Genomic DNA, 24,088 nt, shown 5'->3' on the forward strand with positions numbered 1-24,088 from the left:
ATGAGAACTACCTTACCTTTTAAAAAATATGTAATACTACAGGTAGTTTCCTTTTTTAAAAAAATTGTAGTAAAATACATGTAACGTAACACTTACCGTCTTAATGAGGTTTAAGTGTACAATCCAGGGGCACTAAGTACATTCACAGTGCTGTGAAACCATCACCAGCATCTGTCTGCGGACCTCTTTCCACCTTCCCAAACTGAAACTGCATACCCATTAAACACTGAGTCCCCATTCTCCCATCCCCGGGCCCCTGTTAACCCCCAGTCTCCTTTCTGTGTCTATGGGTTTGAGGACTCTAAGCACCTCATAGCAGTGGGGCCATACGGTACTTGTCTTTTTGGGTCTGGCTCCTTTCACTTGGCATAATCTCATCGAGAAGCACCTAATGTTGAATTACTCCTCCTCCTCGTCCGTAGGTGGAGTCTCAGCTTTGCGGCCTGCTTTACGGCACCGATACTCACGTGGGGCGCTTCGATCAACAGATTCATCCTGGAAGACCACCTTGTGCAGCTGGCTGGACAGAGGCAGTTGGAGGTGTTCTGTCTTCACGCTGTGAGTAAACCAATCATAACCTGGCTTTAGTTCATCGGAAAGTGAAACAGAACAAAACAAAACAAGTGATGAGGTAAAAGAAAAGAGCCTTCCTCACGTTTCAGAGGGTGTTCATATAGTTCAACTAAAGTTGAAAATTGATACTATCCAGACACTCAACAAGGTGCTTCTTCTAAAATAGGGTTGTGCTTGTGAACGTTTCTTTATTATACGGCTCTCCTAACTGTCCTTCACCAGTAGTTGAACTGAACGACCAATGTCTGGTCAGTCTTCTGGCCTCCCAGAGCACCTTAGAGATTTTATAATGTGTATTTTAAAAATCTCTGTCTCAACTTCCTGTTCTAATGGCAAAGCCATAACTTACGCTGGGTCAAGACTCTGAACCATGTCTGTCGGGAAGGGTCAACTCTAGCAAAAGAGCTACCTTCTCCAGTTCCCCAGGCTTATTGTGACACTACACCGGAAGCCCAAGTTCAGTACTTTCTAAATTCCACAGAGTGGGTAAGCATAGCGGCATAATTAGAGAAGTCCATGGTTTTTTCTTTTTTTTTTTTTCCTCTAGAAGCTGAAAGATGGGGTTAAAAAATTACCCAGGCGGCCTAACCTAATCTGCTTTCTCACTCCTAAGATGTCACTAGGCCATACTGGGGCCTTCTGCTGTTTTGGGATTTACCATGTATCCTGACATTTGCAGGGACTTGAGGGGCTCACACCCTGCGTGATAAACTGTAGCTGCTTTCGACAGCCGTAAGGGCACTCTGATACCATGTCCTCCTGCGGGAAGAGGGTCTTCCCTAGAGCCAGCTTCCCCTTCGTGGCTCAGAGGAAGGTTTCGAGGGATGCCTGAAGCAGCAGCTCCCGGGGCGGTGCGGCTCAAAGGTTATTGCGCGACAGGCGTGGCCTTTGGAATAGCTGGCTACTGGCTTCCCCCTCTGAATTCCCCTCTAGAAAGAAGGCTACCCACTGATAATGTCCTGAACCAGATTTTTTTTTAACTTAAAAAAAAAAAATAGGATTTTACTTTTGCTCATATATCTAGGAGCTGAAGAGCATTTGGCTCCGGGCTTTCCAGAATCCATTTACTCATTTGCATTCCCTCCTCTCCCTCTCTCCCCTCTCTCTCCTTCCCTCCCTTTTCCTTTCCCTCTCTGTCTATGCTAAATTTGACACAGATAAACATTTACATGGTTAAAAATTGAAAGAGAAAATATGAAAAGTAGAGAATAAACGTTGTTTTCCTTTCCCCATCTTCCTGGTTCCTCACTGGTAATCACTGGTAATCTGTTCTTTACTGGTAATCACTCGAAGTGCTTTCTTAGCTAATTTTGCAGAGGTGCTTTCTAAGAAAAAGTGCTCATATATTATTATCCCTGCCCTTTGCACTAAAGGTTGAATATTGTACGCGGCGTCTGACATTTGACTTTTTCGGCTAATACATCCTGGAATCGTTCGCATCTCAGTACCCAGGGAGCTCCCTAACTCCTTTTCACAGCTAGAGAGTATGTTAGCATGACAATGTGCCACAGGTATGGTTGTTCCTAAGTGTTTGCTGTTCCAAATACTGTGGTGGTCCCTACCACTGGGACCTGTGTGAGTATTTTGAGGATGGGAGGGAATGGTATGTTCCCAGAAATGGAATTACCGAGTCAAAGGCCATATGCAATTATATTTCTGATAGATATTGCCAAAGTAACTGTCATAATTCTTTACTTTCCCATACTTTCACCAACCAAGGGTGGCCAATGATGATGGATGAAAAATATCCTTCCTGTGTACTTAGGATCTTCATTTCTTATTATGAGTAAAGTTGAGAATATTTTAGTGAGATTAAGAATCTTTAGTATTTCCTTTTATTTCCTTTTCTGTGAACTGTACTTTGCTTATTTTTCTATTGCTTGGGGGTAGTTGACCTTACTGATTTCTAGACACAATTTATCTATTGGGGAGGTTAGCCCTATGTTATGTGAGCTTTCTTTTTGCACATTTATATCGTGTTTATCGTTTTGGTTTGGTTTCTTACTGAGATTGATTTTGCATGTGATAAAATGCACAGATCTTAAAAGTACAGTGTAATGAATTTTAACAAAGGTATTTACCTAGATATCAATCTCCCAGATCTATTTTTTATATCAGTACTATACTGTTTTGATTGCTATAGCAATATATATTAGCTTTAGAAGAGAATGTAATAGTGTAATAGCTTTGTAATACAGTTTGAAATCAAAAAGTGTGATGCCTCCAGCTTTGTTCTTTCCCAAGATTGCTTTGGTTATGTGGGGTTTCATGCAAAGTTTAGGATTTTTTTCTATTTATTTTTTTCTATTTTTTATTTTTTTCTATTACAACATCATTAGAATTTTGATAGGGAGTGCATTCAGTCTATAGATGACATTGGGTAGTATGCACATTTTAATGTTAACTCTTCTGGTCCATGAATGCAAGATATCTTTCCATTTATTTGTGCCCTCTTTAATTTCTTTCATCAGTGTGTTACAGCTTTTGTTATTTAGGTCTTTCACTTCCTTGGTTAAATTTTTCGTATGTATTTTATTGTTTTTGATGCAGTTGTAAATGGGATTGTCTTCTTTATTTTCAGATAGTTTACTGTTAGTGCATAGAAATGCAGCTGATTTTTGCATGTTGGTTTTATATCCTGCAACTTTCCTGAATTTGTTTATTCTAACAGTATTTTGGTGGATTCTTAAGGATTTTCTATCTGCAAGCTCATATCATCAGCAAATAGAGATAATTTTACCTCTTCCTTTCCAATTTGCATGCTTTTTTTTTTCTTGCCTAATTGCTCTGTCTAGGACTTGCAGTGCAGTATTGAATAGGAGTGGTGAGAGTGGGCACCTTTGCCTTTTTTTGTGATTTTAGAGGAAAAGTTTTCAACCTTTTACGACGGAGTGTGATGTTATGTGTGGGTTTGTCATATATGGCTTTTATTCTGTTGAGGTGTGTTTCTTCTATACCCAGTCTGTTGAGAGCTTTTATCATGAGAGAATGTTGAATTTTGTCAAGTACTTTCTCTGCATCTATTGAAACAACCATGATTTTTGTCTTTTATTCTATTACTGTGGTATGTCACACTTATTGATTTGTGGATGTTGAACCATTTTTGCATTCCCAGAATAAATCCACTTGATCATGATACGTGGTCATTTTAACATACTATTGAATTTAGGTTAGCTAGTATGTATTGAAAATTTTTGCATTTATATTCAACAGGGATATTGGCCTGTAGTTCTCTTGTAGTATCCTTACCTGGCTTTGGTATCAGGGTAATGCTGGCCTGGTAAAAGGAGTTTGGAAGTGCTCCTTCCGCTTCTATTTTTTGGAAGAGTTTGAAAGGGATTGGTAAATGTTCTGTAGATTTCACCAATGAAGCCATCTAGTCCTGGACTTTTATTTGTGGGAGGTGTGTCATTACTGATTGAATTGCCTTGTTTGGGTCTATTCACATTTTCTCCATTTTTTAAAAGTGAGATATAATTGACTTATAACGTTTCATTTCAAGTGTACAACATAATGATATGTATAATCACCACAAGTCTAGTTAGCATCCATCACCATGCATAGGTACAATTGTTTTTTCTAGTGATGAGGACTTTTAAGCTCTCTCTTAGTATTTTTAAATATACAAAGTAGTAATATTAACTGTAGTCACCATGCTTTACATTACATCCCCATGACTTACTTATTTTATAACTGGAAGTTTTCACCTATTTCACTCTTCATCAATTTCACCTTACCCCATCACCACCTCTGGCAACCACCTATCTGTTCTCTATATCTGTGAGTTTGGTGTTTTGTTTTGTTTAGATTCTACATATAAGTAGAATTTTTGTCTTTCTCTATCTGACTTATTTCATTTAACATAATGCCATCGGGGTCCATCCGTGTTGTCGCTAACAGCAGAATTTCCTTGTTTATTATAATTGAATAGTTTTCCATTATATATATATACACACACATACTACATTTTCTTTATTCATCCACTGATGGGTATTTAGGTTGTTTCAATATATTGGCTATTGTAAATAATGCCATAGTGAACATGGAGGGGGGTGTGCAGACATTTCTTTAACATAGTGATTTTGTTTCCAGAAGTGGAATTTCTGAATCATATGGTATATCTAATTTTAGTTTTAACTGTTTTCCATAGTGGCTATACTAATTTTCATTCCCAACAACACTGCATAAGGGTTTCCTTTTTTCCACATTCTGCCAACACTTGTTATTTCTTGCCTTTTTGATAATAGCTGTTCTAATAGCTGTGAGGTGATATATCATTGTAGTTTTGATTTGCATTTCCCTGATGATTACTGATGTTGAGCACCTTTCCATGTACCTTTGGTCATCTGTATGTCTTTGGGAAAATGTTCATATCTTCTGATAGTTTTTAATTGGATCGATCGGGGTTTTGCTATTGAGTTGTATGAGTTCTTTATATATTTTGGGTATTACTCCTTTATCAGATATGATTTGCAAATATTTTCTCCCATTCTATTGATTGCCTTTTCATTTTGTTGATGGTTTCCTTTGCTGTACAGAAGCTTTCTCGTTTGATATAGTCCTACTTGTTTATTTTTGTTATTGTTGCCTTTGTTTTGGGGGTCAAATAAAAAAATCACTAACACCAATCAAGGAGCATACGTTCTGTGTTTTATTCTAAGAGTTTCAGGGCTTTAGGTCTTACATTCAATCTTTAATCCATTTTGAGTTAGTTTTTGTGTATGGTGCAGATAGTGGTCCAGTTTCATTCTTTTGCATGTTATTGTCGTTTTTCCAACACGTTTGTTGAAGATAAACGTTGTATATTTTTGTTGCCTATGTTGTAAACTAACTGACCACATACGTACGGGGTATTTCTAGATACAAATTTCCAGATTCAACTTTTTGGATTGTTTGTTCTAATTCTGTAAAAAATGCCATTGGAATTTTGCTAAGGATTGCCTTGAATCTGTAGTTTGCTTTAAGTAGTGTGCACATTTTAACAATATTCTTCTAATCCATAACCATAGAATATTTTTCCATTTGCTGGTGTCATCTTCAGTTTCTTTTATCAGTGTCTTAGAGTTTTCAGTTTGTAGTTTCTGTGTCTCCCTCTCTGTCTGCCACTCCCCTGCTCGTGCTCTGTCTCTCTTTCTGTCTCTCAAAAGTAAATAAACACTGAAAAAATTAAAAAAAAAAAAAAGAAACACAACTGGTTTTTGTATATTGATTTTGTATCCTGTGATACAGATTACTGCATTTGCTTATTCCAGCAGGTTTTTTGATGGAGTATTTAAGGTTTTCTGTATATAATATCATGTCATCTGCATATAGTAACAATTTTACTTCTTCCTTTCCAATTTGAATGAACTCCCTCCCCCACTTTTGTTTTGCTTAATTGCTTTGGTTAGGACGTACAATATTGAATAAAAGTGGCAAGAGTGGACTTCCTTATCCTGTTCCTGATCTTGGAGGAAATGGTTTCAGTTTTTCACTGTTGATTATGATGTTAGCTGTGAGCTTGTTATATGTTGAGACCTTGTCATATGTTGTCATAGCTGTGGCCTTTATTATGTTAAGGTACATCCCTCTATACCCAGTTTGTTGAGAGTTTTTATCATGAAAGGATGTTGAATTTCATCAAGTGCTTTTTCTATATCTATTAAGGTAATCATGATTTTTATCCTTCATTTTGTTAATGTGGTGTATCTCACTGATTAATTTGTGGATGTTGAACCATTATTGCACCCTTGAAATAAATCCCACTTGATCATGGCATATGATCCTTTTAAGTTATTGTTGAATTTGGTTTGCTAATATTTTGTTGAGGATTTTGTATGTATGTTCATCAGGGATCTTGGCCTATAATTTTTGTTTCTTGTACTGTCCTTCTGTGGTTTGGTATCAGGGTAAGTGCTGATCTTGTAAAATGAGTTTAGAAGTGTTCTCTTTTCTTCTATTTCTTGGATGAGTTTGATAAGGATTAGTATTAATTCTTCTTTAAATGTTGAGTAGAATTTACCAGTGAAACCTGGTCGTGGACTTTTGTTTATTGGGAGGTCTTTGATTACTGATTCAATTTTCTTACTGGTAATTGGTTTGCTCATATTTTCTGTTTCTTCATGATTCATCTTGGTAGACTGTGTTTGTTTCTAAGAATTTATCCATTTCTTTCAGGTTGTCCAATTGTTGGTGTATAATTGTTCATAGTAGTGTATATCTGTGGGATCAATTGTAATGTCTGTCTTTTCTTTTTTTTTAATTTATTTTTTTTTCAATATGACCTTAACTTTAAAAAGCCTCAGGGTACAAATACAATAAAGTCATTCATTAAAATATTTAAAACTGATGGCAACATAATAACAGTTGTATTCCATACTGCTTTTTTCGTCTTGGCAGGACAACTAATAAGACAGGGTTTGGGTTTTTTTTTTCTTTCTCAAATTTTTATTTAAATTCCAGTTAGTTAACATACAGTGTAATGTTAGTTTCAGGTGTAGAATTTCTGATTTATTTGAGTTTTCTCTCTTTTTCTTATCATGAATCTAACCAAAAGTTTTTCTATTTTTTGAAAAACACAGTAGTTAATTGATCTTTTCTATTGTGTTTTTGCTCTATTTCATTTATATCTGCTCTGCTCTTTGTTATTTCCTTCCTTCTGCTAACTTTAGGCTTACTTCTTCTTTTTCTAGTTCCTTAAAGGGTATCATTAGATTGTTTATTTGAGATGTCTTTTGTATCTTAATGTTGGCATTTATTGCAATGAACTTCCCTCTATAGAGCTGCCTTTGCTGCATCGTGTAAGTTTTGGTATGTTGTCTTCCCATTTTCATTTGTTTCCAGACATATATTGATTTATTTTTTGACCATTGGTTGTTCAATAGTATATTGTTTAATCTCTACAAACTGTGAGTTTTCCAGTTTTCTTCTTGTAATTGATTTCCAGTTTCATAGCATTGTGTCTGGAAAAGGTGCTTGATATGATTTTAGTCTTCTTAAATATCTTAAGACTTGTTTGGAGGCTGAACATATGATCTGTCTTGGAGATTGTTCCATGTGCCTTTGAGAAGAATGTATATACTTTTGCTCTGAGATGGAATGTTCTATGTGTATCTGTTACGTCCATCATCTAACAAGACATTTAAGGTCAATGTTTCCTTGTTGATTTTCTGTCTAGGATATCTATCCATTAATGAAAGCGGGGTATTAGAGTCCCCTGCTATTATTGTATTGCTGTCTATTTCTTCTTTTGGGTTTGTTAATATTTGCTTTATATATTTAGTATTCTTATGCTGGGTGCATAAATATTTACACATATTATATCCTTTTGTTGGATTAACCCTTTTTTCATTGTGTAATGCCTTTGTCTCTTGTTTTTATTTTAAAGTCTATTTTTTCTGATATAAGTATAGCTACCCTAGATTTCTTTTGGTTTCCATTTGCATAGAATATCATTTTCTATCCCTTTGCCTTCAGTCTCTGTGTGTCTTTACATCTGAAGTGAGTTACCTATAGACAACATATAGATGAGTCTTGTTTTTTTTTAATCCATTAAGCCACTCTATTTCTTTTAATTGGATAATTTAGTCCATTTATATTTAAAGTAATTACTCATAAGTATAGGCATACCTCAGTGGTACTGCAGGTTTGGTTCTAGACTACCATAGTAAAGCTAATATTGCAATAAACCAAGTCAGATGGATTTTTTTGTTTTCCCTGTGCTTATAAAAGTCATGTTTATACTATACTGTAGTCTAAGTGTGTCATTGCATTATGCCTTAAAAAATGTACATACCTTAATTAAAAAATAACTTACTGCTGATGACTGCTTACCATCACCTGAACTTTCATCAAGTCGTAATCACTGTTGACAGATCACCATAAAAATAATAGTAATGAAAATGTTTGCAATACTGTGCAAATTACCAAAATGTGACATTGAGACATGAAGTAAGCAAATGCTGTCAGAAAAGTGGTGCCAATAGACTTGTGGACACAGGATTGCCACAAAACTTCAATTTGTAAAGAGAAAAGGGGGGGGGAAGAAAAGCAGTATCTGTGAAGTGCAATAAAGCAAAGCACAATAAAACAAGATATGCCTGTGTGTAGTTACTGCTTATTTTTGGCTCTTTGTTGTTTTTTGGCTGTTTTGGTTGTGTACTTGTTACCATTTTGTTTGTTGTTTTGAAGGACCGTTGTCCTTCATTTCTTGCTCTCTTTTTTGTGATTTGATGGTTTTTCTGTAGTGGTATGCTTAGATGCTTTTTTCTTTATTATTTTCTTTGTGTATTTACGATAGTTCTTTGCTCTGTGGTTACCATGAGGCTTACCTAAAATGATTTGTATTTGTAACAGTCTGTTTTAACTTGGTAGCAGTTGAAGTTCAAACGCATTCTAAAAGTCTGAATTTTTACTCTCCCCCCCCTTTGTTTTGTATGTCAATTTTTTCTTGTGTATTTATTAACAAATGATTGTAATTATAGTTATTTTTTACTACTTTTGTCTTTTAACCTTCATATTGATTTATCTATCACCTTTTCAACATTAGATTATTTTGAATTTTACTATATATTTACATTTACCAATAAGATTTATACTTTTCATGGTTTTCTGTTGATTAGTGCCCTATTGTTTCAGCTAAAGAAGTCCCTCTAACATGTCTTGTAAGGCCAGGCCCGTGGTGATAAACTCCTTTCTCTTTTGTTTGTTTCCAAAACTCTTTATCTCTCCTTCAGTTCCAGCTTTGTCAGATACAGTATTCTCGGTTGGTAGCTGTTTTCCCTTCAGCACTTTGAATATAGCATGCTACTCTCTCTCGGACAGTAAGTTTTGTGTCGAAAAATCGGTTGATAGCGTTGCCTTGTGTGTGACAAGCTTCTTTCCTTTTGTTGCTTTCAAGATTCTTTGTCTTTGATTTTTGACAGTTTCATTATAATGTATCTTGGTGAAATCTTCTTCGGGTCATACCTGATGGGGATCTTTCCGCATCATGCACCTGGATGTATAGACATATACTTTAAAGTCTCTTGGGTAAATACCTAGAAATGGGACTGTTGGGACACGGGATAAGCTTTTCTTTAAACTCATGAGAAATGCCCAGTTGTCCAGACTGTCTTTTTCAACATCTGTACTTGCTCTTCGTCCTTGCCAACGCTTGGGACCGTCACTCCTGAGTACTCACCAGGTGCCAAATATGTGGGTCTTGATTAATCACCCCATTCATTTATTTTATATTTGCCCACTTACAATTTTGCTTCTCCCTAAATAAAATCAAAAATGTGTTTGGGCCTCTTTATTCAGGTCACATCACCAGTTGCTTTTGACCCTTTCCATCTTGGTTAACAAAGTACTCCAAATATAGCAGCCATTCAGTATAGTTAAAGACTTATTCTTTGCCTTATACTTCCTGTATAAATATTCCAGATGCAGAGAAAGCCCACTTAAAACTCCAGGACAGACCAGGCTTCATGGAAGTGCCTTGAATAGAAGAAAAGGAACATGGCACTTTTACTCAGAAGAACACCCAGGTTATGTCAGACAATTGGAACGGATCTCTCCCTGGAGATAGTTTAGATATAGAGATAAAAAAATATTAGTACACTTTGATTCCTAGCATTTGGTCTATTCTTCTCTCAAGGCCGTCGGGTCAGGACCAGTGGGAAGAAGCAGCAACTGTGGAAGCGAACACTGTAATTTGGTGTCTTCTTCCCAGGCGGTGGGAGGAGGGGAGCATTTCTAGAAGCAGCCCTGGTCTTTTTCTCTGGCGGTGCCCTCCCCTAACCTCCTGTATCCCCAGCTTCGTCTAGTGGGAAGGACTCAGAGAGAGGAGCTGCTTCCCCTGCACGTCTAAACCTTTCTGCAAGAATCTGCAGGGGAAAGTGGCAGAGATTAGCAGATTCCTTGGCCCAACACAGGTATCTGGGTGTCTGTCCACCAACCACTAGAAGTTAAAATAAAGTCAGCGTGCATAAGCTTGATGCACCATCTGTTAGAATAATGGCAAGGGAGGTTGTGAAAAGGACACACCTTTCTTTCAAAATATGTGGGGTGAAATGGAAATGTGATTTTCCAAAACGAGGCATTAAAAAAAAACAAAAACCTTTTGGTGACCGGACATGAGAAGAGAAAGCCATAAGGAGGTATCTCAAATTGGTTTTGTGTGTGTGTGTGTGTGTGTGTGTGTGTGTGTGTGTGTGTGATGGGACTGTGTGTGATGGGACTGTGTGTAGGGCACTGGAGGCCACTAAAAGGGTCTTGTCTTTCTCTGAGTGAGAGAGTGAGAGGAGAGGTCATAGGAAGGCAGAGAGCAGGAAGTGATATGGTCCGATTTACCCTGCCAAAGCCTCCTCCCTCTGACTGCTATGGGGAAGGCCAGAAGCAGAGATACCTGGTAAGAGGCTTCTGCAATGATCCAGGAGAAAGATGATGGAGGCTGGACCTGGTCAAAATGGTGCGGGTTGCGAGTAGGGATCAAATTCTCAGGGTTTTTGTTTGTTTGTTTGTTTGTTTGTTTGTTTGTTTTGAAGTAGGAACAGTAAGATTTTCTGACACGATGGGGGTGGGATAGGAGAAAGAGGATGTGAGAATGACTTCAAGATTTCTGGCCTGAGAAACTGGAAGAATGAAGCTGCCATCCGCTGGAAGGAGGGTCTTACGGGAAGCTGGTGTGGCTGGGGGTGTGAAGTTCAAGAAGCCTGTTGACCTGCACTTAATAAACTTGCAGAATCATGACAAGTATGGAAGTGCCTGGGAGGGGAAAGGTATAAAAAGAACAAGGAGATCAGGTTTTTAACAAAAGTCAGGATAAAGGGAAGAGCCTCACCTCTTTTCAAACGCTGTTGGAAGATGAAGTTCTTGAACTCTGCCTCTTTCCATCTTACGAACTTCTTCTAGTAACGTTCTGTTGCAGGTATTTCTAATCCTGTATCGTATGGGAAAGATAAAAAGAACACATGAGCTTTACACGGTGTAAGCAACAATTTCTCCCTCTTGGGTAGCTGGACATCCCTTGCCTACAGGCTGTACGATGAGATGCGATGCATTGTGCCCAGCCTCCGAGCGAAACCAGAGTCTTGCTTTCCCAGCAGCTACGAGGCGTTACCAGAGGGGGTGCTGCAGCCGCCCCGAACACTGCCGACTCTCCGTGCAAGTCTGTAGATCTGGGTGTGTGTCTAAGTTGCAGGGGCCGTGACTCTGGACGAGTCAATCTGCATGCATTTTAGCCAGACAGTTGAAGGTTCAGAGGACTGAGACGTGATTCCGTAAGACTTTTTCTACCATGGTCACTAGTTGGGAATCTTGATTCTCAAGTTTTCAGCTGTGTGCTGCCTCCAACCCTCACTTCGATCAGAGAGACCTAGGACTACCTGTGCCGTTCACAGCAGTCGTAATGGCAGAGTGGATGTGTCCTGTCAGTGCTTGACCACAGGTGTGGGTTTCTGACTTGAAACCGACAAGACAGTGCTCCCCCTTTCTGTGGCAACTTGTTTTCATTAGGGTCTCTATCTGTATTCATGCACTCATCATTCATCCGCTCCAGTATTCTTGGAGTTTCTTTGAGCCACAATTAGATACCAAAGCAAAAATAGACATTGTTTCTACTTTCTCTTTTTTAAATTTTTTTAACATTTGTTTCTAAGAGAGAGAGAGACAGAGCATGAGCGGGGGAGGGGCAGCAGAGAGAGAGGGAGACACAGAATCCGAAGCAGGCTCCAGGCTCCGAGCTGTCAGCACAGAGCCCGATGCGGGGCTCGAAGTCACAAACCGTGAGATCATGACCTGAGCCGAAGTCGGACGCTTAACCGAGTAAGCCACTCAGGAGCCCCGGTTTCTGCTTTCGCAACGCTTCCGACGTATATAGAGAGACAGTCAACAGACAAGTACACGAATGAGCCATGTCAGAGGGAAACAGGTATGATGGAAGGGGCCCCACGTGGCACCATTCCAGTGTGAGGCAGAGGTAGAAGCTTCCAAGGGTGTTAGCAAAGCCATCTCTGGTGAAGTGGAATTTGAGCTGGGGTGAAGGAGGAGAAGCCGGTTAGTGAAGGAGGGTGTGGGAGAGCATTCTGGACAGAGGAGACCCACTCTGGGAAACCCCTGTGGTGGGAGGGGCACAGTAAGCATGACCTGAGAGAGGCAGGGGAGATGGGGCTGGAGCAGGCCATCTGTGGCCTTGGGAGGGGTCTGGCAGGCGCTAAGAAGTGACACAGAGGACAGCTCACGGACTCCTGGGTAGTCATAGCCGCTCACATCCCCAGACAAGTACAATTAAAAAGTGCAAGAGTTTAGGCTGGTAGTAAGACTTGGTGGTTTATAAATTTTAGGCTGGCTGAGACAGAAAATCACGGGAAGACGGAAGATTGGGTGATTGGGAGAAATTATTAGAGAGGTCAGTGGTCAAGTTTTGGAACAAAAACCATCAAAGAATGTGATGCCACACACTTCAAAATTGTATTATAAAAGAATTAACAAGCCGGGGTGCCTGGGTGGCTCAGTTGGGTAAGCCTCTGACTTCAGCTCAGGTCATGATCTCGAAGTTCCTGAGTTCCAGCCCTGGGTCTAGGTCTGTGCTGCGGGCTCAGAGCCTGAAGCCTGCTTTGGATTTTGTCTCTCTCTCTCTGCCCCCTCCCCGCTCACGCTCTGTCTCTCTCAAAAATAAGCATTAAAAAAAATAAATAAATAAAGAATTAACAAGCCTAAACACTAATGTATACTTGAAGAAAAACACATGTGTCTAACTGGTATGCTTCAATTTTAGGAATTTTCTAAGCTGTTCCCTAAACAAAGGAAGCTGCCTTTCTCGCTAGGCAGCAGCTGTTCTACTGATATTTTAACTTAAAACCTGTGACTGTGACGTCACTGTGTTGGCACTGCATTGAATCTCTTGAAATCCTTTTGGATTAAAGTAAAATTATGAACATGTAACAAGCGAACACTTTACCATGTTCTTTGTATGTTGACTACAAGGTTTATCTGTCTCCGGTGTATCAGGAAATTGCTGATGGGAAGTAACTTAACAACAAATGAACAACGAAGGAAATGTAGCTAACAAGATATGGTTTGAATGTTGGAAAAGAAAAGCCATACTTTATTTGACAGGTTCAGAAGTCCGTGATTATTCATTATAAAAAAGCTTTACTTACTGTATGTCTATCTAACGACATTTTTGGACATCACAATGTAAGGAAAGGTGAAGAGTGATGGAGGAGCGCATTTTGTAGAGCAGTTGAAATAGAGGCACAGGCTATATTTGCTGTTTACTCGAAAATGAACAGTTTTTGTTTTATGGAAAGGAAGTTCAAGGTAGAGTATAAACATCTTCTAACACCTGGGAATGGATTATAAATAGTAAAATATGGTATTTGTCACTTATGATTTTTCTGTAGAATAAACAATAGAACTAAATTATCAAGGAAGTACGCATGAGAGATAAATAAAAAGATCCGTACATAAATACCAGCATGTGGCAGGTAATTTTCTAAACACTTTATATGTATTAGCTGTTCTAATCGTAATTCCGTGAGATAAAGTGCTGTCATTTGAAATGTAGATTGGTACGTTGACATTAGATTGAATTTGCAATCTCACACATTTTATATAAAATATATATTAAAAATGACACCTAAACCACATCAGTTTTCGTTACAGCGTATATTTGGAACTTTCCAAACTCAAAACCATGCTGGCTCTAAAGCAGATAGAGAAACTCTCAGTTTGGCTGTCCAGAAAAGCCCTCCCCAGATAATCAGGGCACCCTTCAAGCCACCACATTTTCTCCTCACTGCACAGCAGGAAGCCACACGGCGGGGGGAGAGGCGGGCAGCAGGGATGCAGTTCACCATGTTAGCTCTGGGATCCTGTCGACGAGGTCCTTTGTACAGCTCCTGAGGGAGAGCCTTGGGATGGTGGTTCTGGTAGTAGGTCCTAAGGGGCAAGGTCTGAAGTCTAATCTGAAGCAGAAGCAACCACCTCGCTCCCTGGTTTCCTCACACCCCCAGTTTCTGCACATGTACCTGCCTCCTCAGGTCCTCCCCCTCTTACCACCCTCTCCAGCAACTTCTCTTCATTCCTTACCTTCCTAGATTTGAGGCCGGGAAACAACAGTTTCAAGCACTTGTGTACCCAGTAAAGTATTTCTCAGGAGCTGAAATACTGCTCATTTCCAGTGACACTGTTTCCCTTCCCCCCCCACGGAAATGAGTTTCATTTCATCCATGTTATCAAATAAATAGCCATTTGTGGCCTGAATTAAAAAAAAATACTGCTACTTACATTTTTTTGAGAAAATGTGCCTTTAGATGCAAATAGATGTGCAATTGAGTATTTGGAACATAGTTGGCTATTGGGACCATCTACGTGCATTTACATGGATTCTTCTGAAAGTCACGGTGAAGACGCATGGGCCACTCCTTTTTCCTGGGAATCTTTGTCTAGTAAATTCCATAGTTATGAAAAGGATCCTAAATATTTCCTTGATAATGTGTAACTGTAGGATGGCTAAAATGTAATACTTAACAGCTCTGAAAATTATTTGGAAAGTGATCCATGGCATCGAGTGTAGGTCTTAACTTGGATCTTTTACAACCTGTGGCTTCTGTCACTTGATTCCCCAGTGATGTCATCATCTAGCCATAGAGCCTAGATTTCCAAAGAGAGAGAAGGGTGCGCTGGATGCTGAGGGGTCCTGTTAGAATCATCCTCTCAGTATGTTAGCATCTTCGTCTGTAACTGAGTATGGCCAAGGTGGTCTGCAAGTTCCCAACTGCATTTTAAAGGCAAGTAAGAGTAATCCTGAATTTTTCATTGTCTTTAATTACTTGAGGCCCCCCTTTTTTTCATTGAGTAAAGATAAGTTAGCATACCACATTTTTTGTTTTTGTTTTGTTCTGTAATATGGTAAATAGAGGTGGGAAAATCTGCAATCCAAAGGGACTGTGAAATTTGTACTTTAGTGTAAGTGTTATGTAACTCAAAGAAAGTATTTTAGTAGTATATACGGTCTTTTAAAATCCAAATCACATGTCTATTTGAATTATTTCACGTTTTTACTTAATTTTCATGTAAGTATCTCCCTAGGATTATACCAAGATTTTTTAAAGATTTTTTTAAATGTTTATTTATTTATTTTGAGAGAGCGAGCGAGCAAGGGGAGGGGCAGCAGAGAAAGGGAGCAAGAGAATCCCAAGCAGGCTCCACACTGTCGGTGCAGAACCCAGTGCAGGGCTCGATCTCACCGACCATGAGATCCTGATCGGAGCTGAAATCAAGAGTCAGATGCTTAACCAAGTGAGCCACCCAGGCGCCCCATTTGTACCAAGATTTTGAAATCATTCTGGATCATAGAATATTTTATAAGCAGGAAATATAAGTAGAGTAGTAAAGGAGATAGATATGTTGAGGTTAAAAACAAAACAGAGCCAAAAGAACTGCTCCTAAAAGTCCGGTGGCTTTAGTGGCAGCATTTTACAGCAACCTTGACAGATGAACTTCGCTGTGCTGTGAGTATATAGCAGTTCATTTAAAAATGCCATCTCAGGGGTGCTGGGTGGCTCAGTCAGTTGAGCAACCGACTCTTGATTTCAGCTCAGGTTTGTGGGGTAGAGCCCCACTAAGGGCTCCACGCTGAGTGTGGAACCTGCTTAGGATTCCCTCTCTCTTCCCCTCCCCTGCTCACGCGCACGTACACACCCTCTCTCTCAAATAAATAAAAGTTAAAAAAATACAAATGCCATCTCAGATAAACAATTTGGAAGAATTAATTGAGAAATTAATTCAAGAAAACCAAATTTATGCTTTTTAAGAAATACATACTATCCATATTATACATGTGCCCAACGAGGTGTTTTAAGCAAAGTTTGATACAACGTGAAAGTGCAGGTGGTTAAGAGGATAAAAATGGAGTGTTTACAGATCCAAATCTACCCCTTATTGCCTAATAGGAGAGGACCATCCAGGAAGTTTTCAGATGCCACAGGGCAAAAGATGACTACTTCGTTCTGACGTTTTTTACCCGTAAGAGTTTGAGTTCTGAAATGGAGAAAAGAATGGTGAGCTAAGAAAGAGCAGAAATAACGCAGCTGATGTGCTGAAGAGCTCATACTGAGATATTTGTAATGCCACGTGCTGGAATTTAACACCTTTAAAAAAGTTTAACACACTTTCAGAAAGATTCAAAAACTCAAGCTCCAAGTTCCGCAGTGACACCAGCACGGAAGACACGCTTGTGCACTGTCAGCGTGTGGCACATTCTTCATCTACGTGACAGCAGTTAATGCCCAGTCGGTTCCTTTGTTCCTCAGTAATTATTTCCGAGGTTAAACTGAAAAACTTGTGGATGGGATGCGGATTAGGATGTAGTGAGGAATAATTAGAAGAAATATATTGCACGTTAAAATGTAGTAGTTTAAAATTTCCCTAGATCGAGTACTTTATAGAAAGGTTTTTTTTTTTTTTTTCTTTCCAGAAAGAATCTCATCCAACTTAATAGAAATATTTATACTCAGGGGGAGGGGAAGGAAAACAAAAAAAGAGGTTAGAGTGGGAGAGAGCCAAAGCATAAGAGACTCTTAAAAACTGAGAACAAACTGAGGGTTGATGGGGGGTGGGGAGAGGGGAAAGTGGGTGATGGGCATTGAGGAGGGCACCTTTTGGGATGAGCACTGGGTGATGTATGGAAACCAATTTGACAATAAACTTCATATATTGAAAAAAAAAGAAATATTTATACTCAGAGATGGAATAAAGCAATGTGAAGAAAATTGCATTCTGTAAGCAAAAGAAAGTATGGAATGAAACAGGACCAGTACATATTGCACTGGGGAAATTGATGCTGTGGTATAGATATGAAATGCTCATTTTAAAGAATGTTTTCATGTTTATTTATTTATTTTGAGAGACCGCAAGGCAGAGAGAGTGTCCCAAGCAGGCTCTGCACTGGTAGCACAGTACAGACGTGGGGCTCGATCTCACCAACTGTGAGATCATGACCTGAGTCAGAATCAGGAGTCGGATGCTTAACTGACTGAGCCACTCAGGCGCCCCTGAAATGGTTATTTTAGGTTGGGAGTCTTCAACGTATCCTAGTTCGGTTGAGGTTTCTGTCTCCCTACTGGCCACAACTCTGCTAGCAGGAACACTTGGGTACTAAGTAAATAAATGCCTTTGGGGCAGCACATCCTGGAGCACTCAGATTGGAGGTGCCCCCAAAATGGGAAATGGTATGTTTCCAGGGTTTTTTTTTTTGTTATAATTATTTTTTAAAGTCTGAGATCTGTTAATACAAAGGTGGGTATGTAACTATTAATTGCATTAGAATGGTTTCCTCCCCAAATGGCAAAACCTACTGAATGGAAGATAAGATGTACCTGTGGGACTGTGGAGAAGACATTCTGTGCCAGGGCAGAACGTTTATTTTTCAAAATGTGATGAGATCGGAGCCATGGAGATATTCTAGGATTTGTGAGCCCGGAGACACTGGTTTTATCTCACCCCTGCACAACTTTACTCACATTCCAAAGAGTGGGAACCCATGATCCTTCTCCTTCTCTTCCCCAGGAGAATTTGCTTCCATTAAGGAGCAAAGCCTCTCTCCTTTCTCAGGAGACAAGAGAGGAAAACTGCCGTTCTCCTGCAGAGACTCCCAGGTTCATAGTCTGGGGCTTCCTCCCCTGTGACATACCTTTCATGCTAGGAGGGCTGTCCATCCAGCTCTCCTGGCATGACCCCAGCAGGGGGGCACCAGAGTGGCTGTTGCCGTGAGTAAGCACTACTGGCCTGTCTCTGCCCTGAAGCCTCCTGCTTTCAGGATCGAATGAATAAACATGCATATTACAAACGTATTAAGTACTTTCTCTCCACCTCCCATCGCTAACTTTGGTTGATGAGTTAATAGTGATGTAAAGGGTTCTTCAAACAGTTTCTTAAAAGACAGTTCTCGCTGAAGGTGGAATGAATGAAAAGACCCCCTCCCCCACACTTGCGCGCGCGCACACACACACACACACACACACACACCACACGGAAAGAGAAAAAGAACCTAATATGTTTGGGGGGGAGGGATTTGAGAAAGATTCACCCCTCTGCTTTGGGGTCTATAAATAATTACATTTGCCCTGATATATAGAGGAATTAAGGAAGAACTGGACATTAAAAAGCAAAATTAGTATTATCCCTTCTAGAATATTTCTTTCTCTAACTTCTTAGTTTGAAATTTATGATGTTTATTTACTTTTTAATGTTTATTTTTGAGAGAGACAGAGAGACTGTGAGCAGAGGAGGGGCAGACAGAGAGGGAGACACAGAATCCGAAGCAGGCTCCAGGCTCTGAGCTGTCAGCACAGAGCCCGATATGGGTCTCAACACCACAGACCGGACCGTGAGATCAGGACCTGAGCCGAAGTCAGGTGCTCAACTGACTGAGCCACTCAGGCTCCCCTATGATGTTGTAAAGCCCTGTTGTTCACGTTACACATTATGTACGATGATCGTGTACAAGTTATTTCCGATTTTTAAAGCTTGTAATTTCATGGGTTCTTTATCTGTAACATTAGGGATTTCAGGGATTTCTAACACCTTAGTTAAAAGCTTTTTTTTCCTGTTGGATTCGGTAAGAAAAAAAAGGGGGAGGGGAGTTTCTGTCATCTAATACCTAAATATTCTGGGGGAACTATATTTAATAGATTCTTATTTCCCATGTTTTTAAAAAGTGAAGAATGTCTTTCTAATTTGAACATCTTCCTCCTGTTTCTTATTTTGTTATTAGTTTTTAATCTGTGATCCTCTGGTATCAGGTTTTGGTTCCTCTAAAATGGATAGAAGTCCCACTTCTAAAGAGTAAGTGGATGACCTTTCAGGAAAGATCATGAACTAGGTAGTTCACTACCAAATTTACCTCTCATGTATTTTGATAACATCTTCCCCCCCCCCCAGATTGGTTGCTGGGAAATCTACGGTGGTGAAAGGCAGAAGACATTTACTTCTAAAAGTCCCATGACTGTTAATATTCATAAAGTGGCAAATTTTCAAATTCAACTTAATTTGAAGACCACATAATTGGAAAAGAAGAATTAACCATGACAGTATATTTTTTTGGTTACTACCTTAATTTTCAACTTACGATGTCCATAGTAGATTTAGAATCAGGCACACAATAGGGACTATGAAGAAACCCAGCCAGAAGTGTGGACAAACCAGGACCACACTGACCTGCAAATAAATAGAAATAAAGAGTATTTACATAGGAATCTTTTAGTTTGTCAGTATTGAGTACCACGTGTAACTTTCAGTTTCCCTTCTCCTCCACAAAAACCTCAAGATGCAGGTGTGGATGTAGTCATAGGAGTCTAGAACTACTCAATCAGTATAAGTACGTAAAACCTAAATATAGTATCAGCTAACTTAATCCAATAGTATATTCTATAAACAGTCAACCAAGTAAATATTTTGATCAAATAAGTTTTATCTCAGGAATGCAAGCGTGGTTCAACCTTATGTTACCTAGCAATACAACTTTACTTAACTTCTAGACATTGTGTGTAAGACAATTGTGCCATTCTAGTCCCCTGCGAAAAATCACTCTTCTCTCTGCCTGATCAGAGAGAATCAGGACTGTACTGATTTGAGACTGGGTAAGGCTCTGTATTGTATATATTTTTAATTTTCTGTATATGCTGATGTTTCAACATCCAAACAAAAAACCTTTCTGTGTGGAGACTGCCCCTCCCAGAGCTAGTCAGTTCTTACAGATAGTAAGATCTCAGCGGGGAGGATGCCTTTGATCTGCAAACTAATCCACAGCCTCTCTCCTCTATCTGGCCCATATACCCCAGGAGGCATTATTCCTTTGCCATAATCATTCCAGAACCAGGTAACAGGCAACTAGAAACCACCCCTATAGTCCAAAGCCTGCAAAAAATCATTTAAACTAGCCATTCCTGGGCTGTTCACCCTGCTCTGCCTTGCCTTTCCCATGGAAGCCCCAATAAAGGCAAGGCCTAAGCACTGCTCAGCTCCTGTGTTCCTCCTCCTGACCACCCTGGTCTCTTTCCCATGTGGCATGCTGTGATTTATCTTTAGGACCTGTGGGAATAATACATGTTATTAAAATGGCTATAGTAAGTCCTTACCAGTAAGTAATTACTTTAAATGTAAACGGATTAAATTCTCCAATCAAAAGACATAGAGTGACTGGATAAATAAAAAAGATCCAACAATATGCCACTGATAGGAGACTCACATCAGCTTTCAGGCCACATAGGCAAAAGTAAGGGGATTGAAAAAAATATTACAAGTAAATGGTAACCAAAAGAGAGCAGGAGTGGCTATATTAATATTAGATAAAATAAACATTCAGGCCAAATCAGTCATAAGAGACAAAGAAGGTCACTATATAGTATTATGGAGGTCAATTTATTAAGAGGATATGAGAATTATAAGTTTGTTTGCACCTGACATTGGAGCACCTAAATATTTAAACCATAAACAAAACTGAAGGGGGAAATTCACAGCAATATAATAATAGGGAATTCAATTCCCCACTTTCAACAATGGAAAGATCATTTGGACAGAAAATCGATAAGGAAACAGCTGTCCTCAATAACACAATAGACAAAATGGACCTTATAGACATATTCAGAACATTCCATCCAACAGCACCAGAATACACATTCTTTTCCAGTGCACATGGAACATTCTCCAGGATAGATTACATGTTGGGCCACAAAGCAAGCCTTAACAAATTTAAGAAGATTGAAATAATATCAAGTATTTTTTTCCCTGATCATAATTATATTTAATTAGAAATCAGTACTAGGAGGAAAACTGGATAAAATCACAAATAATGTGGAAATTAAACAACACACTACTGAATAATCCAATGGGTCAAAGAAATCAAAAGGGAAACCACTCATGCATCTCCGGAATAAATTCTACCTGATTGTAATGAATGATTTTTTTAATGCATAGTTGCATTTGGTTTGCTAATATTTTGTTGAAGATTTTTGCATCTATGTTTATCAGAGATATTGGCCTGTAGTTATCTTTTTTGTAGTGTCTGTCTGATTTTGGCATCAGGGTAATGCTGGCCTTGTAGAATGAATTTGGAAGTCTTCCTTCCTTTTTTAGAAGTGTGAGAAGAATACATATTAACTCTTATTTAAATGTTTGGTAGAATTCACTTGTGAAGCTATCTATTCCTGGACCTTTGTTTGTTGGGAGTGTTTTGATTATCAGTTCAGTTTCATTACTTAGTAATTCATCTGTTCAAATTTTCTTTTCCTTTCTTATTCAGTTTTGGAAGATTGTATGTTTCTAGGAATTTATCAGTTTCTTCTAGGTTGTCTGATTCATTGGCCTATAATTTTTATAGTCTCTTATAATCCTTTGTATTCCTGTGGTGTCAGTTGTTATTTCTCATTCTATATTTCTGATTTTATTGACTCGAGTCCTCTCTCTCTCATTTTCTAGATGAATCTGGCTAAAGGTTTATGAATTTTGTTCATCTTTTCAAAGAAACAAACTCCTGATTTCATTGATCTTTTCTATTTTTGGTCTTTATTTCTTTTATTTTTGCTCTAGTCTTTATTACAAACATTACTTTGAATTTTTTATTGGGCATATTGCTTATTTCAGTTTCATTTAGATCTTTTTCTGTAACTTTGTCCTGTTCTTTTATTTGGTACATATTCTTCGGTCTGTTCATTTTGTCTAACTTCCTGTGTTTGTTTCCATGTATTATTAGGGAGGTCAGCTGTGTCTCCTGGTCTTGGAAGTAGTGATCTTGTAGAAGAGAGGCCCTGTGGGGCCCTGCAGCACAGCGTTCCCTGGTCACCAGAACTAGGTGTTCCAGAAGTATCTCCCGTGTGGGCTGCCTGCACCCTACTGTTATGGCTGGGCCACATTTGCCTTTAGCCCCATCAGCTACAGTGACCTCCTTTGCCTGCTGTGGACACACTGGGCAGGGTTTGGTCTCTGCATTGCTAAGGGCCTGTCGATCAGTGTGATACACCAGATTAACAAGACAAAGGATAAAAAACTAGACAGTCATCTCAGTAGATGCAGAAAAGCACTTGACAAAATCCAACATCCATTTGCAATAAAAACTCTCAACCAAGTGAGTTTAGAGGGAACACAGCTCAACATAATTAAGTCCATATAAGAAAAATCCACAGCTAACATGATATGCAGTGGTGAAAAACTGAGAGCTTTTCCTCTAAGATCAGTAACATGACAAGGATGTTCATTTTTACCACTTTTATTCAATGTAGTACTGGGAGCCCTAGCTGTAGCAGTCAGACAATAAAAAGAAATAAAAGGCATCCAAATTGGTAAGGATGAAGTAAAACCGTCACTGTTTGCAGATGGCATGATAGTATATATAGAAAATTCTAGACTCCGCCATACAACTATTAGAACTCATGAATGAGTTCACTAAGGTCACAGGATATAAAATCAATGCACAGAGATCTGTTGTATTTCTATACACTAAGAATGAAGTAGCAGAAAGAAATTAAGAAAACCATCCCACTTAAAATTTTATTCAAAAAGAATAAAATACCTAGGAATAAACTTAACCAAAGAAATGAAACATCTGTACTCTAAAAACTGTAAAACATTGATGAAAGAAATTTTAAATGACACAAATGGAAAGATATTCCATCCTCATGGATTAGAAGAATTAATATTGTTAAAATGTCCATATTACACAAAGCAACCTATAGATTCCATTCAATCTCTATCGAAATACCAATAGGACTTTTTACAGAACTAGAACACGTAATACTAAATTTGAGTGGAACTACAAAAGACACCAAATAGCCGAAGCAATCTTGAGAAAAGAACAAAACTAGAGGTATCACGATCCTAGATTTTGATCACTACAAGCTATAGTAATCAAAACAGTATGGCACAAAATAGACATGCAGATCAATGGAAAAGAATAGAGAGTTCAGAAATAAACCCCTGCTTATATGGTCAATTAATCTATGACAAAGGAAGCAAGACCATAAAATGGGGGAAAGACACTCTTTTCAATAAATGATGTTGAGAAACCTGGACAGCTATATACAGAAGAATGAAAGTGAACCACTTTCTTACACCATACACAAAAATGAAGTGGATTAAAGTGAGACCTGAAACCATAAAGCTCCTGGAAGAAAACATAGGTGTAATCTTTTTGACATCAGCGCTAGGGACATTTTTCTAGATATGTTTCCTCAGACAAGGGGGGGAAAAAAGCAAAAGTCAACTATTTGGACTACACCCAAATGAAAAGCTTTTGCACAGCAAAGGAAACCATCAACAAACAAAAGACATCCTACTGAACAGGAGATATTTGCAAATCATATATCCAATCAGAACCTAACATCCAAAATATACAAAGAACTTACAGAACTCAGCAACAACAAAACTAAACTAAATTGGACCTGAATAGACATTTTTCCAAGGAAGGTTTGTAGATGGTCAATGGAGGTTTCCTGAGGGAGGGGCCAGGATGCTGGAGCAGCGTGGAAGTTCTCTGCTTCTCTCGTCCCTGAAATCA

At 38.8% G+C, this 24,088-nt stretch overlaps 1 long non-coding RNA gene across 1 annotated transcript; it reads right to left on the reverse strand.

The window, feature by feature from the left end:
- Positions 1-513: 513 nt before the first annotated feature.
- Positions 514-19,752, reverse strand: LOC115508965. The gene is made up of 3 exons (XR_004344100.1): positions 19,667-19,752; positions 11,375-11,473; positions 514-556 (listed from the first exon to the last, which is right to left on the reverse strand). It is a non-coding gene; the product is annotated as an uncharacterized LOC115508965 (long non-coding RNA).
- Positions 19,753-24,088: the final 4,336 nt, after the last annotated feature.

The sequence above is a fragment of the Lynx canadensis genome, chromosome A1 (genome assembly GCF_007474595.2).
Source record: "Lynx canadensis isolate LIC74 chromosome A1, mLynCan4.pri.v2, whole genome shotgun sequence".
Classification (NCBI taxonomy): Eukaryota; Metazoa; Chordata; class Mammalia; order Carnivora; family Felidae; genus Lynx; species Lynx canadensis.